The sequence below is a fragment of the Hippopotamus amphibius genome, chromosome 8 (assembly GCF_030028045.1).
Source record: "Hippopotamus amphibius kiboko isolate mHipAmp2 chromosome 8, mHipAmp2.hap2, whole genome shotgun sequence".
NCBI lineage: Eukaryota > Metazoa > Chordata > Mammalia > Artiodactyla > Hippopotamidae > Hippopotamus > Hippopotamus amphibius.
Window position 1 is genome coordinate 139754666 of NC_080193.1, and position 16227 is coordinate 139770892.

The window sequence follows — 16227 nt, forward strand, 5'->3', positions numbered from 1 at the left end:
AATTATACATTTGTTTTTATTTAACCAATTTATTAATTTTAACCCCTGAATCCACCATCTAATTCATAACATAGGATACTATTACCAATAACCTACTCATGTCTTCCTTGCCTACCCTAATCTTATCCTTTTCCTCCCTCTCAGAGGTAACCACAGTCCTAAATTTGGTGTTTGTCATGCCTCACTTTTAAAATGTTTTAGCACATATAAATAATCTTCAATTTTATAAAAATGTTATCATGCTATAGTTTGCCTTCTATGGCTTGCTTCAACATTTTTTTCCTCAACATTTTGTTACTAAGCCTCCTCTGTGTTTCTGCATGCATTATGATTGATTAATTTTTACTTTTGTATAATATTAGGTTGCAAATATATCACGATTGGCTTTGAGCCCCTCACCCTCCCTTGTTTTTTTGTGTTTTGGTTTTCTGCTATTACCAAAGTGTGCAAGTGTATTGCAGACATTCTTGAACATGTCTCCTGGAAAGCATTTCTGCTTTGGTTTCTCTTGGGTATGTGCCTCAGAGTGAAATTGTTGAGTTTTAGGTTGTACCAATAAGGGTCCTGGCAGGAACAAGGTCAAATTGTGTAATTGAGGAAAGTTAAATAAAGGAACGCTGACGGGATAATGGGGCACGCCAGCACTCGGCAAGGGCAGGGAGCCATCCCCATCCCCATCCCTGAAGAGGCAGGGAGAGGGAGGACTTACTGGAACCTGAAAAGGGCAGCTGCAGCTGTAGGAGAGGATTACCCAACTGAGCTCTAGCTTTCCGTAGAACTCAGCCAATCAGCGGCCTGGCAGAGAGGGCACTGATCTCACTAAAAACCCTGACCTCACTCTCAACCCTTCTCCGTTGTTTTGCCGGGGTCTCTCATTAGCTCAACCCGACCAGAAGCCAGCATGCCAGGGAGCCCATTGATTAAAGTCTCAGAAGGTCAGCTTCCAAAAACAGAGCAAGGTGGAAAAGGCTAGAGACTGAATCTAGAGGGCTAAAAAGATACATGCACATGCTAAATATAATTCTATCCTTTTTTCCAAAGTATTTATACCAATTTATACTCCCACCAAAGTATGCAAGAAATTCTGTTGATTCATATTCTCTCTTTAGTATTATTAAACTTCTGAATTTTTGTCAATAGGTTCAAATGATATCTCCTTGTGGTCATGATTTGCATTTCTTCAACTGCTGATGAAGCTGAGCTATTCTTCATGTTTATTAGCCAGACACATTAACTCTTCTGTAAAATTCCCATTCAAGTGTTGTAGAATTTAACAAGTTTATTCTAAAATTTATATAGAAAAGCAAAGAGCCAAAAATAGCCAAGATATCTCTGAAGGAGAAGAAAAAGGAGTGACTTACTTTCAATATATAAAGGCTTATTATAAAGCTAATGTAATGAAGACAGTGTGTTTTTTGGTGTATGAATATGTATTTTGACCAATGGGACAGAAAACAGAGACCCAAAATAGACAGTAATTTAGGAAACTTCAAAAATGGTGGAGATGGTATATCAAGTCATTGGGGGAAAGTATGGTTATTTAACAGAGCTGCAAAAAATTGACTTTTCATATAGAGGGTAAAATGAGAAATAAATTACTATCTCACACCATACAAAAAAAAAAAAAAAACCAACTTCAAATGCAGTCATACCTTAAATTTAAGAAACGAAATTAAAAATTTTTCAAAATAAAATATCAATGAATACCCCTTTCTGACCTCAGGGAAAGGAAGGATTTCTTAAATATGATACAAAAAAGCTTAACTACAAAAGAAAATATTGATATACTCATTTAAGAACTTTTCATTAAAAACACAGCTTATAAAAGAGGAAATAGCTACAAACTTGAAGAGATTTTCAATGTATATAACCAACAATGGGCTAATATCAAAAATATATAAAGAACTCTCCAAAATAAAAAGAAAATGACGACCTGGTAGAAAAACAGGCAACTTAATTTTCTAGTATAGTTTTCTTTATGACCATGTTTCATGAACTCTCATTAGTTTATAATTCTTACAGGACAAGAATTGTGCCTTAGACGTCTTTGTTTCCTTATCACCAAAGCACAGTGCCTGGTGGAAAGAAAATCATCAACAAATACATGCTTATTGAGTAAAGGAACAAACGTGCCACTCTAGAATAAATGTACACTCTGTTAACAAAACTCACCATAAGCTCACCAGCCTCAGTCTTTGCTGCTGTTCTCAGTGTAAACAGTGTTCCTCCTATGCTAAACATTACCAACTCCTATCTATTTGGGAAGTCCAGATCACAGTTCCTCTTTACATCCTCAGGTCTTCACTGCCTCTTATATCTACGAGATGTTCTTTTTGGGACATCTCATGCACTGTTGAATTCTATTACCCCATATTTCTACCTCTGTGCCACATCTCTCTAGCTTAGAAGCTAAGCTCCTTGAGGGCAGGGGCTGTACTCTTTTAAAGTACCTAGCACAGTTCTGGAAGGTGCTCAGTTAATACTTACTGGGGATGTGTCACAACACCTAGTATAAGCTAACAGCCATCCTTTGTGTTTCAAAATAGCAGAATAACTGGTCTCAGAGAAATATTGGTCCTTTCATTTTGATTTTACCCAAGTTCAGGCAATTGAGATCATGTTACAAAGGCTAGAGAAGTGCTCTATAAGAGATACTCATTGCAAAGAAAAAAAAACTTTTTGAAGATTGATTGTTCAAGTACAAATTTATGACTGGAAAAAGGCAGCAGTGCCTATTGGAAAAAACTGGGACCATGGAATCAAATACCTGTTTTCAACCTCAGCACCACCCTAGGTGAGTTTCTTAGCTGCTCTGAGCCTCATGTGTAAAAGGGGATGATAAAACCTACCTCAAAGATCAACTAGCAGAGTAAATGGCACATAGGTAGTACTTATTTTTTTTTTAATTCAAGTATATATATATTTTTTAATTAATTAATTAATTAATTTTATTTATTTATTGGCTGCATTTGGTCTTTGTTGCTGCACACAGGCTTTCTCTAGTTGCTGAGAGTGGGGGCTACTCTTCATTGTGGTGCGCAGGCTCCTCATTGTAGTGGCTTCTCTTGTTGTGGAGCACGGGCCCTAGGTGCATGGGCTTCAATAGTTGCGGCACATGGGCTCAGTAGTTGTGGCTCACGGGCTCTAGAGCACAGGCTCAATGGTTGTGGCTCACGGGCTTAGTTGCTCCGTAGCATGTGGAATCTTCCCAGGGCAGGGCTCGAACCTGTGTCCCTGCTTTGGCAGGCACATTCTTTACCACTGCGCCAGCTAGGAAGTCCAATTCAAGTATATTTAATTTACAATTCTGTGTTAACTTCTGCTGCACAGCTATATATATATATATATATTCTTTTGTATATTCTTTTCCATTGTAGTTTATCTCAGGATATTGAATATAGTTCCCTGTGCTACACAGTAGGACCTTGTTGTTTATCCATTCTATTGTATATGTAATAGTTTGCATCTATGAACCCCAATCTCCCAGTCCATTTCTCCCCAGCCTCCTCCCTTGGCAAACACAAGTCTGTTCTCTATGTCTGTGAGTCTGTTTTGGTTTTGTAGATAGGTTCATTTGTGTCATATTTTAGATTCCACATGAGTGATATCATATGGTATTTGCTGTTCTCTTTCTGACTTCACTTAGTATAATAATCTCTAGTTATATCCATATTGCTGCAAATGGCATTATTTCGTTCTTTTAATGGCTGAGTAGTATTCCATTGTATATATACCACATCTTTATCCATTCATCTATTGGTGGACATTTAGGTTGTTTCCATGTCTTGTCTGTTGTGAATAGTGCTGCTGTGAACACAGGGGTGCATGTATCTTTTAAAATTATGGTTTTTTTTCTGGGTATATGCCCAGCAGTGGGATTGCTGGATCATATGGTAATTCTATTTTTAGTTTTCTGAAGGACCTCCGTACTGTTTTCCATAGTGGCTGTACCAATTTTATATTTCCACCAATGGTGTAGGAGGGTTTCCTTTTCTCCATACCCTTTCCAGCATTTGTTATTTGTAGACTTTTTAAAGATAGCCATTCTGACTGGTGTGAGGTGGTACCTCATTGTAATTTTGATTTGCATTTCTCTAATAATTAGCGATGTTAAGCATCTTTTCATGTGTCTATTGGCCATGTGTATGTCCTCTTTGGAGAAATGTCTATGTAGGTCTTCTGCCCAGTTTTTGATTGGATTGCTTGTTTTTTTGTTGTGGAGTTGTATGAGTTGTTTGTGTATTTTGTAAATTATGCCCTTGCTCGTTGCATCATACACAAATATTTTTTCACGTTCTGTAGGTTGTCTTTTCATTTTGTTATGGTTTCTTTGCTATGCAAAAACTTGTAAGTTTGATTAGGTCCCATTTGTTTATTTTCGTTTTTATTTCTATCACCTTGGGAGACCGACCTAAAAAAACTTGGTACATATTATGTCAGAGAATGTTCTGCCTATGATTTCTTCTAGGAATTTTATGGTGTCATGTCTTAGGTTTAAGTCTTTAAGCCATTTTGAGTTTATTTTGTGCATGGTGTGAGATGTATTCTAACTTCATTACTTTACATGCAGCTGTCCAACATTCCCAGCAGCACTTGATGAGGAGTCTGTCTTTTTCCCATGTTATATTCTTACCTCCTTTGTCAAAGATTAATTGACCATAGATGTGTGGGTTTATTCCTGGGCTCTCTGTTCTGTTCCATTGATCCATGTGTCTGTTTTTGTGACAATACCACACTGTTATGCTGTAGCTTTGTAGTATTGTCTGAAGTCTGGGAGGATTATGCCTCTGCTTTGTTCTTTTTCCTTAGGATTGCTTTGGCAATTCTGGGTCTTTTATGGCTCCACATAACTTCAGGATTCTTTGTTCTAGTTCTGTGAAAAATGTCATGGGTAATTTGATAGGGATTACATTAAATCTGCTTTGGATAGTATTGCCATTTTAACAATATTCTTCCAATCCTAGAGTATGGGATATCTTTTCATTTCTTTGAATCATCTTTAATTTCCTTTATTAATGTTTTCTAGTTCTCAGCATATGTCTTTCACCTCCTTGGTTAGGTTTATTCCTAAGGTGCTTTTTTGTTTGGTGTAATTTTAAAAGGTTTTTTCTTTGTTTGTTTTACATTCCCTTTCAGATATTTCATTGTTAGTGTAAAGAAATGCAACTGATTTCTATATGTTAATCTTGTATCCTGCTACCTTGCTGAATTCATTTATCGCTTCTACTAGTTTTTATGTGGAGTCTTTAGGGTTTTCTATATATAGTATCATGTCATCTGCATATAATGACAATTTTACTTCTCTTCCAATTTGGATACCCTTTATTTCTTTTTATTGTCCGATTACTGTGGCTAGGACTTGCAATACTATGTTAAATAGAAGAGTTGAGAGTGGGCATCCTTGTCTAGCTCCAGATTTTAACAGGAAGGCTTTCAGTTTTTCACGGTTGAGTATTATATTGGCTGTGGGTTTGTCTTAAATAGCTTTTATTATATTGAGATATATTCCCTCTATACCTTGGTAAGAGTTTTAATCATAAATGGATGTTGAATTTTGTCAAATGGTTTTTCTGCATCTATTGAGATGATTCTGTGGTTTTTGTCTTTGCTTTTGTTGATGTGTATCACATTGATTGGTTTTTGCATATATTGAACCATGCTTGTGAACTTAGGATAAATCCCATTTGGTCATGGTGTATGATCTTTTTTATGTATTGTTGGATTTGGTTTGCTAATATTTTGTTGAGAATTTTTGCATCTGTATTCATCAGAGATATTGGCATGTAATTTTCTTTTTTTGGTGTTATCTTTGTCTGGCTTTGGTATCAGGGTGATGGTGGCTTTATAGAATGGCTTTGGGAGTGTTCCCTCCTCTTCAGTCTTTCGGAAGAGTTAGAGAAGGATTGGTAAAAGTTCTTCTTTGTATGTTTGGTAGATTCACCTGTGAAGCCATCTGGTCCTGGACTTATGTGAGTAGGGAGGTTTTTTGTTTTGCTTTGTTTTGTTTTGTTCTGTTCTGTTTTGTTTTGTTTTGTTTTGTTTTGTTTTGTTTTGTTTTGTTTTGTTTTGTTACAGGTTCTACTTCACTTCTAGTGATAGGTTTGTTCAAATTATCTATTTCTTCTTGATCCAGTTTTGGTGGCCTTTATGTTTCTAGAGAGTTGTCCATTTCTTCTAGGTTGTCGAATCTGTTGGCGTACACTTGTTCGTAGTATTCTCTTATGGTTTTTTGCATTTCTGCGGTATAGGTGGATATTTCTCCTTTTTCATTTCTGATTTTGTTTTTTGGGTTCTTTCTCTTTTCTTCTTGGTGAGCCAAGCCAGAGGTTTGTCAGTTTTGTTTACCCTTTCAAAGAACCAGCTCTTTGTTTTATTGATTTTTTCCTATTTTTTATCTCTTTTATTTCCTTTCTGATCTTTATTATTTCCTTCTTTCTGCTGATTTTAGGTTTTGTTTGTTCTAATTTTTTTAGGTGGTAGATTAGGTTGTTTACTTGAGATTTTTCTTGTCTTTTGAGGAAGGCCTGTATTGCTATGAACTTCCTTCTCAGAACTGTTTTTGCTGAATCCCATAGATTTTGTTTGGTTGTGTTTTCATTGTTATTTGTCTCAAGGTATTTTTTAATTTCCTTTTTGATTTCCTCGTTGACACATTCATTTTTTTTTTAGTAGAATGTTGTTTAATCTCCATGTAATCGTTTTTTTCTCATTTCTTTTTCTGTGGCTGATTTCTAGTTTCATGCCGCTGTAGTCGGAGAAGATGCTTGAAACAATTTCTATACTCTTGAATTTGTTGAGATTTTTTCTGTGCCCTAGTATGTGGTCAATGCTAGAGAATGTTCCAAGTCCACTTGAAAAGAATGTGTATTCTGGGTTTTTTGGGTGTAATGTCCTGAAAATATCAGTTAAGTCTGTTATATCATTTAGTATCTGTTGCCTTATTGATTTTCTGTCTAGAAGATCAGTTCATTGATGTGAATGGGGTGTAAAAGTCTCCTACTGTTATTGTATTCCTGTCGATTTCTTCCTTTGCGTCTGTTAGTATTTGTTTTGTGTATTTGGGTGCTTCTATATTAGGTGCATATATATTGACGAGTGTAAAATCTTCTTCTTGTATTGATCTTTTATCATTACATAGTGTCCTTCTTTATCTTTCTTTATGGCCTTTGTTTTCATGTATATTTTGTCTGGGATGAGTGTTGCAACCCCCACTTTCTTGTCATTTCCAATTTGCATGAAATATGTTTTTCCATCCCCTCACTTTCAATCCGTGTGTGTCCTTTGCCCTAAAGTGGGTCTCCTATAGGCAGCATATTGTAGGCTCTTGTTTTTTTAATCCAGTCTGGCTCTCTGTATCTTTTGATTGGAATACTTAGTCTGTTGAAATTTAAGTAATTATTGATAAATATGTATTTATTGTCATTTAAACCTTGTTTTCCAGTTGATGCTGTTTCTTCTTTGTTACTTTTTGTTTCTTCTTTGTGGTTTAATGACTGACTTTTATGCTTGTGTTCTCTTTTTGGTTTTTGTGAATCTCTTGTATGTGTTTGATTTGTGGTTCCCCTGTTTTTCACGTATGTTAACCCCTTCTTATATCTGCTTGCTTTAGACTGATAGTCATGTAGGCTCAAACACATTCTAAAAAAAAAAAAATCTACATTTCCATCTCCTCCCCCACGTTTTATGATTTTGATGTCCTTTTACATGTTTATGTTGATCCTTTTGCTGTTTCTTGTGTTTATTATCGGTTTCACAAATAATTTTTTTTCTTTTTGATCTGTATGCTGGCTTATTTAAGTGATTTACTTTCCAGTTGTGATATTCTCTTTCCTATATCTTCTTGCTTCTTTTCTATTTAGAGAAGACTTCTCAATATTTCTTTTAAGATAGGTTTACTATTACAGTATTCTTTTAGTTTTTGCTTGTCTGAGAAATTCTTTCTCTCTCCTTCTATTCTAAATGATAATCTTGCTGGGTAGAGTATTCTAGGTTGCAGATTTTTCCCTTTCAAGACTTTGAATATATTTTTGCCACTCCCTTCTGTCCCAAATGTTTCTGTAGAGAAATCAGCTGATAGCCTTTTGGGGGTCCCTTGTAATTAACTCTTTGTTTTTTCTCTTGTTGCCCTTAGAATCCTCTTTAACTTTTGCCAATTTGATTATAACATGTCTTGTGTAGGTCTGTTTGGGTTCATCTTGTTTGGGACCCTCTGTGTTTACTGTGTTTGGCTATCCGTTTCCTTTTTAAGGTTTGGGAAGTTTTCAGCCATAATTTCTTCAAATACATTTTCAATCACCTTTTCTCTTTCTTCTCCTTCTGAAATCCCTATTATGTGTACATTGGCCAGTTTATATTAACCCATAGGTCTCTTATATTGCTTTCTTTTTTTTCAGTTGGCTTTCTGTCATTCTGATTGGGTAATTTCCATTATTCTATCTTCCAGTTCACTTATTCATTCTGCATTATTCATTCTGTTCTTCATTGCCTTGAGCTCAGCTTTCATTTTGGCAAATGAATTTCTTAATTTTTCTTGGCTCCTCCTTATAGTTTCTAATTCCTTTTTATTGTAATCTGCATTTCTGTCAATAGACTTTCTTAATTTCTTCAGTATTTTCATTGCCTCCTTTTTGAGCTCTGTATCTGTTAGACTGAAGAGGTCTGCTTCATTGTTTGTTCCTTCAGTAGAATTCTCTTGGTCTTTTAACTGGGAGTGATTCCTCTGATTCTTTAAATTTTACTTATATTTCTCTTATTCTGTGTGTTTAGGAGAAACAATTATCTACTGTAGTCTTGGAAGGCTGTTTATATGTGGGAGTGTCCCTTTGTAGCTTGTGTGGGTTGAATACTTTTGGCGGGAGGGCTGCTTTTTAGTTTGGATGACTGTCACCTCTTTCCTCAGTGTGTGCTGGCTGTTATCCCCCTGAAGGGGAAGTACAGATGTGATGGCCCACATGCACTCCTGGGGTCTGTGCCTGCGGCAGCAGCTGGCACCTGCTCATGGGTCTCTCATCAGTGGCGGCCCCAGCCTGCCATGGCAGTGGCAGCTTGCACCCACCCGCAGAGCTCATGTGGGAAGTGTCCTGTAGCATGAGAGCACACACACAGGGAAAGAGGCGCCTGTCGGTCCCAACCCTCTCCTTGCTTGCCCCCCCAGCAACGGTGCCTTGCCTCTCTGGCAGGTCCAGCCTTCTTCTGCGTATATCTTCGATTGCAGTTGCACCACACTCCAGCTGCTACAGGTGTCTCCACACAGCCAACCCCAGTCCTCTCTCTGAGTCTGACCTTCAAAGCCCAAGCTGCAGCACCCAGGCCCCGCCCACACCAGCAGACGCATATCTCAGGCTGGGGAGCACAGGGTGGCTGTGCAGGTCCAACTCTCTGTGCAGGTCTCTCTCCCTTTTGCCTTCCACAAACCAGTTGCTGCATTCTCCCACCCCCAGCCCTGGCTGATCTCCCCACCAGCGAGGGGACTTCCAAGGAGGGGGGAACATTTTTTCTTTCATAGCCCCCTCCCAGGGGTGCAGGTCTCATCCTGATTCCTTTCTTTCTCTCTCTCTCTCTTTTTCTTTTTTCTTTTGTTCTACCTGATTATGTGGAGACTTTCTTGCACTTTCAGTAATCTGAGGTCTTCTGCCAGGATTCAGAAGATGTTCTGTGAGAATCGTTCCACATATAGATGTATTTTTGATGTATTTGTGGGAGGAGGTGAGCTCTATATCCTGCTTCTTTGCCATCGTCCTCACTCTCCCTTTTAAATTTTATTTTTCTTATTTCTATCCTCCCTGTTACAAATAATGCTGTGTTCAATCAAATCTTGAAGTGTATGTTTTTCAGTTAAGACCTAACAATAAAACCCTTCAAAAAACTTTGTTAACAGCAGGTTGGTTTTAACAAATTAATACTTGCGTCACAGCATCTCCCCTGACTTAACTAAAATTCTACATTGGTGGAAGGGAAACAAATGACCATAAATTAAATCTCTCCCTTCCCATATGTGTATAGTGCAGCTAGTCACTATAATATGAGTGTCTCAATAATTTATTACCCAACTTTATTATGAATAATTTTAAACATGCAGGAAAGTTTAAAAAATCACGTGTAATTATAACCCACATACCTCCTACCTAGATTTAGCAATTGTTATAATTATCATAAAAATGATGCTGAGGTTAATTGGATGTTATCAGAATTTTGTTTTAATTTTTTTTATTCAAAGATTCTTTAAATCCTATGGTGCCTTTAAACGATTTTCAAAACAATTTTCAAAAGTTTCACACACATGATTTCATGTAATCCCATAGTAACCCTTTTTCCCTGTATTGCCCTTCTCCCCTTCTCTTTCCCCACTGGTAAACACTAGTTTGTTCTCTACATCTGTGAGGCTGTTTCTTTTTTGTTATATTAACTAGTTTGTTGTATTTTTTAGATTCCACATATAAGTGATATCATATTCCATTTGTCTTTCTCTGTCTGACTTATTTCACTTAGCATATCCATGTTGCTGCAAATGGCAAAAATTTTATTATTTTTTATGGCTGAGTAATATTCCATTATATATGCATATACACCACATCTTCTTTACCCATCATCAGTTGATGGATACAGGTTGCTTCCATGTCTCGGCAATTGTAAACAGTGCTGTAAATGTAAACATGAACATTAGGGTGTATATCTTTTCAAATTAGCGTTTTTGTTTTTTTTCAGAGACATACCAAGTAGTGAAATTGCTGGGTCATATGGTAGTTCTATTTTTACTTTTTTGAGAAACCTCCATAATATTTTCCACAGTGGCCGCACAAATTTACATTCCTACCAATAGTGTGTGAGGATTCTTTTTCTTTTACTTTAATTTTTATTTTATGTTAGAGTATAGTTGATTTACAATATTGTGTTAGTTTCAGGTGTACAGCAAAGTGATTCAGTTATACATGTATATCTATCCATTCTTTTTCAGATGCTTTTCCCATATAGGTTATTACAGAATAATGAGTAGAGTTCCCCATGCTATACAGTATATCCTTGTTGATTATCTGTTTTATATATAGTAGTATGTATATGTTAATCCCAAACTCCTAATGTATCCCTCCCCCCACCTTTCCCCTTTGGTAACTATAAGTTTGTTTTCAGAGTCTATGAGTCTGTTTCTGTTTTATAGATAAGTTCATTTGTATCATTTTTTTAGATTCCATGTATGAGTGATATCTTATGGTATTTGTGTTCCTCTGTCTGATTTACTTCACTTAGTATGATAATCTCTGGATCCATCCATGTTGCTGCAAATGGCATTGCTTCATTCTTTTTTATGGCTGAGTAATATTCCATTGTATATATGTACTGCTTCTTCTTTATCTGTTCCTCTGTCAATGGACATTTAGCTTGTTTCTATGTCTTGGCTATTGTAAATAATGCTGCAATAAACACTGGATGCATGTTATCTTTTCTAATTGTGGTTTTCTGTAGATATAGGCCCAGGAGTGGGATTGCTGGATCATATGGTAGTTTTGCAAGGAACCTCCATACTGTACACCATAGCGGCTGTAACAATTTACATTCCCACCAACAGAGTAGAAAGGTTCTCTTTCCTGCACACCATGCCCAGGTTATATTGTTTGTAGATTTTTTGATGATGGCCATTCTGACTAGTGTGAGGTGATACCTCACTGTAGTTTTGATTTGCATTCCTCTAATAATTAGTGATGTTGAGCATCTTTTCATGTGCCTCATGGCCATCTGTGTCTTCTTTGGAGAAATGTCTATTTAGGTCTCCTGCCCATTTTTTTGATTGGGTTGTTTGTTTGTTTTTTATATTGAGTTGCATGAGCTGTTTATATGTTTTAGAGATTAATCCCTTGTTGGTTGCTTCATTTACAGATATTTTCTCCCATTCTGTGGGTTGTCTTTTGCTTTATTTATAGTTCCCTTTGCTGTGCAAAAGCTTTTAAGTTTAATGAGGTCCCATTTATTTATTGTTTTTATTTTCATTAATCTATGATGAGGAAATTGCTGCAATTTATGGTAAAGAGTGTTCTGCTTATGTTTTCCTCTAAGAGTTTTATAGTATCCGGTCTTACATTTAGGTTGTTGTTGTTTGTTTGTTTGTTTTAAGAATAACAAGTTACAAGGGAACTGAGTTGTTACATTTTTTTGTATTTTTTTTTTTAATTGGGGTATAGTTGTTTTACAGTGTTGTGTTAGTTTCTACTGTATAGCCAAGTGGAGTTCCCTGTGCTACACAGCAGGTTCTCATTAGTTATCTATTTTATACATATTAGTTAGTGTATATACGGCAATCCCAGTCTCCCAATTCATCCCACTCCCTTTACCCCTCTTGATGTCTGTATGTTTGTTCTCTACATCTGTGTCTCTCTTTCTGCCTTGCAGACAGGTTCATCTGCACCATTTTTCTAGATTCCACATATATGCATTAGTATACGATATTTTTCTTTTTCTGACTCCATTCTTTATGACAGTCTTTAGGTCTGTCCACATCTCTACAAATGACCCAATTTTGTTCCTTTATATGGTTGAGTAATATTCCATTGTATATGTGTACCACATCTTCTTTATCCATTCCTCTCTTGATGGGCATTTAGGTTGCTTCCATGTCCTGGCTATTGTAAATAATGCTGCAATGAACATTGGGGTGCGTGTGTCTTTTTGAGTTATGGTGTTCTCTGGGTATATGCCCAGTAGTGAGATTACTGGGTCATGGTAATTCTATTTTTAGTTTTTTGAGGAACCTCCATACTGTTCTCCATCGTGGCTGTACCAATTTCCATTCCTACCAACAGTGCAAGAGGGTTCTCTTCTCCACACGCTCTCCAGGATGTATTGTTTGTAGATTTTTTGATGATGGCCATTCTGACTAGTGTGAGGTGATACCTCACTGTAGTTTTGATTTGCCTTCCTCTAATAATTAGTGATGTTGAGCATCTTTTCATGTGCCTCATGGCCATCTTTATGTCTTCTTTGGAGAAATGTCTATTTAGGTCTTCCACCCATTTTTTGATTGGGCTGTTTGTTTTTTTCATATTGAGCTGCATGAGCTGTTTGTATATTTTGGAGATTAATCCTTTGTCCGTTGATTTGTTTGCAATTATTTTCTCCCATATTGGGGGTTGTCTTTTCATCTTGTTTATGGTTTCCTTTGCTGTGCAGAAGCTTTTAAGTTTCATTAGGTCCCATTTGTTTATTTTTGTTTTTATTTCCATTACTCTAGAAGGTGGGTCAAAAAAGATCTTGCTGTGATTTATGTCAAGGAGTGTTCTTCCTATGTTTTCCTCTAAGAATTTTATAGTGTCTGGTCTTACATTTAGGTCTTTAATCCCTTTCGAGTTTATTTTTATGTATGGAATTAGAGAGTTTTCTAGTTTAAGTCTTTTACATGTAGTTGTCCAGTTTTCCCAGCACCACTTATTGAAGAGATTCTCTTTTCTCCATTGTATATTCTTGCCTTCTTCATCATAGATTAATTGTTTGTGAGTTTATTTCTGGGCTCTCTATTCTGTTCCATTAATCTATGTGTCTGTTTTCGTGCCAGTACTATGTTTTGATTACTGTAACTTTGTAATACAGTCTGAAGTCAGAGTGTGTGGTTCCTCTGACTCTGTTCTTCTTTCTCAAGATTATTTTAGTTATTCAGGGTCTTTCATGTTTCCATACAAATTTTAAAATTATTTGTTCCAGTTCTGTGAAAAATGTCATTGGTATTTTCATAGGGATTGCACAGAATCTAGATGGCCTTTGTTAGTATTATTCATTTTAATAGTACTGATTCTTCCAATCCAGGAACATGCTATGTCTTTCCATCTGTTTGTCTTCAGCTTTTTTCATCAGTGTCATTGTTTTCTGAGGAAAACAATGTTTGTTTCTGTCACTGTTTTCAGGTCTTTTGCTGCCTTAGGTAGGTTCATTCCTAGGTGTTTTATTCTTTTTCTGTGCAGTGGTAAATGGGATTGTTTCTTCAATTTCTCTTTCTCCTAATTCATTGTTAGTGAATAGAAATTCAACAGATTTCTATGTATTAATTTTTTATACTGCAACTTCACCAAATTTGTTGATGAGCTCTAATAGTTTTCTGGTTGTGTCTTTAGGATTTTCTATGTATAATATTATATCATTCACAAACAGTGACAATTTTGCTTTTTCCTTTCCAATTTGGATTCCTTTTATTTCTTTTTCTTCTCTGATTGGTGTGGATAGGACTTCCAAAAATATGTTGAATAAAAGTGGTGAGAGTCCTTCTCTTGTTCCTGATCTTAGATGAAATGCTTTCTGGTTTTAACTGTTGAGTATGATGTTAGGTGTGTGTTTGTGATATATGACCTTTATTATGTTGAGGTAGGTTCCCTCTAGGCCCACATTCTGAAGAGTTTTATCATAAATGGATGTTGAATTTTATAAAAAGCTTTTCCTGCATCTATTGATATGATCGTACGGTTTTATTCTTCAATTTGTTAATGTGGTATATCACATTGATTAAAATATCCTTGAAATATTGAAATATCCTTGCATCCTTGTGATAGATCCCACTTGATGTACAATCATTTTAATGTATTGTTGGGTTCATTTTGCTAGTATTTTGTTGAGGATTTTTGTATCTATGTTCATCAGTGATATTTGCCTGTACTTTTTTGTGTGTGATATCTTTGTCAGGTTTTGGTGTCAGGGTGATGCTGGTCTCATAGGATTAGTTCAGAGGTGTCCCTTCTTTTGCAGTTTTTTGGAACAGTTTAAGAAGGATAGGTGTATCTCTTCTCTAAATGTTTGGTAGAATTCACCTGTGAATCCATCTGGCCCTGGACTTTTGTTTGTTGGGAGTTTTTAAATTACTGATTCAATTTCATTACTGGTAATTGGTCTGCTCATACTTCCTATTTTTTCCTGGTTCAGTCTTGGGAGATCATAACTTTCTAAGAATTTGTCCATTTTGTCTAGGTTGTTCATTGTATTGGCATATAGTTGTTAGTAGTAGTCTCTTATGATCCTTTGTGTTTCTGTGGTGTCAGTTGTAAATTCTTTATTATTTCTAATTTTATTGATTTGAGCCCTCTCCCTTTTTTTCTTGATAAGTGTAGCTAAAGGTTTATCAATTTTATTTTTTCAGAGAACCAGCTTTTATTTTCACTGATCTTTTCTATTGTTTTTTAGTCTCTCTTTCATTTATTTCTGCTCTGATCTTTATGATTTCTTTCCTTCTACTAACTTTGGGTTTTGTTTTTTCTTCTTTCTCTAGTTGCTTTATGTGTATGGTTAGGTTGACTATTTGCAATTGTTTTTGTTTCCTGAGGTAAGCTTGTATCATTAGTAACTTCCCTCTTAGAAGTGCTTTTGCTACATCCCATAGGTTTTGGATCTTCATCTTTTCATTTTCACTTGTCCATAGGTATTCTTTGTCAATAGTTTCCTCTTTGATTTCTTTGGTGATCCATTTTGCTTAGTAGCACACTGTTTAGCCTCTAAGTGTTTGTGGCAGGGTTTTTTTCAGTTTTTTTCTTGTAGTTGATTTCTAATCTCATTACACTGTGGTCAGAAAAGATGCTTTATAAAATTTCCCTTTTCTTAAATTTACCAAGGCTTCTTTTGCAGCCTCAGTGATCTATCCTGAAGAATATTCCATGTTCACTTGAAAAGAATGTGTATTCCACTTTCAGATGGAGTGGTCTGTATATATCATTTAAGTCCATTTGGTCTTATGTAACATTTAAGGCCAGTGTTTCCTTATTGATGTTCTGTCTGGATGATCTGTCTATTGGTGTAAGTGGGGTATTAAAGTCTACTGCTATTATTGTGTTACTGTCAATTTCTCCTTTTATGTCAATTAATATTTGCCCTTATAAATTTAGGTGCTCCCATGTTGGGTGCATATATATTGGGTTGGCCAAGAAGTTCATTTGTTTTCCATAGCATCTTATGGAAAAACCTAAATGAACTTCTTGGCCAACACAGTATTTACAATTGTTATATCTTCCTCTTGGATTTATCCCTTGATCATTATGTAGTGTCCTTAATCTCTTATAACAGTCTTATTTTAAAGTCTATTTTGTGTGATATATGTATTGCTACTCTGGATTTCTTTTGATTTTCATTTGCATGGAATACCTTTTTCCATTCCCTTACTTTCAGTTTGTGTGTCTCTAGATCTGAAGTGAGTATCTTGTAAGCAGCATATATATTGGGTCTTGTTTTGTATGTATCAGCCACTCTGTGTTTTGGTTGGAGTATTTC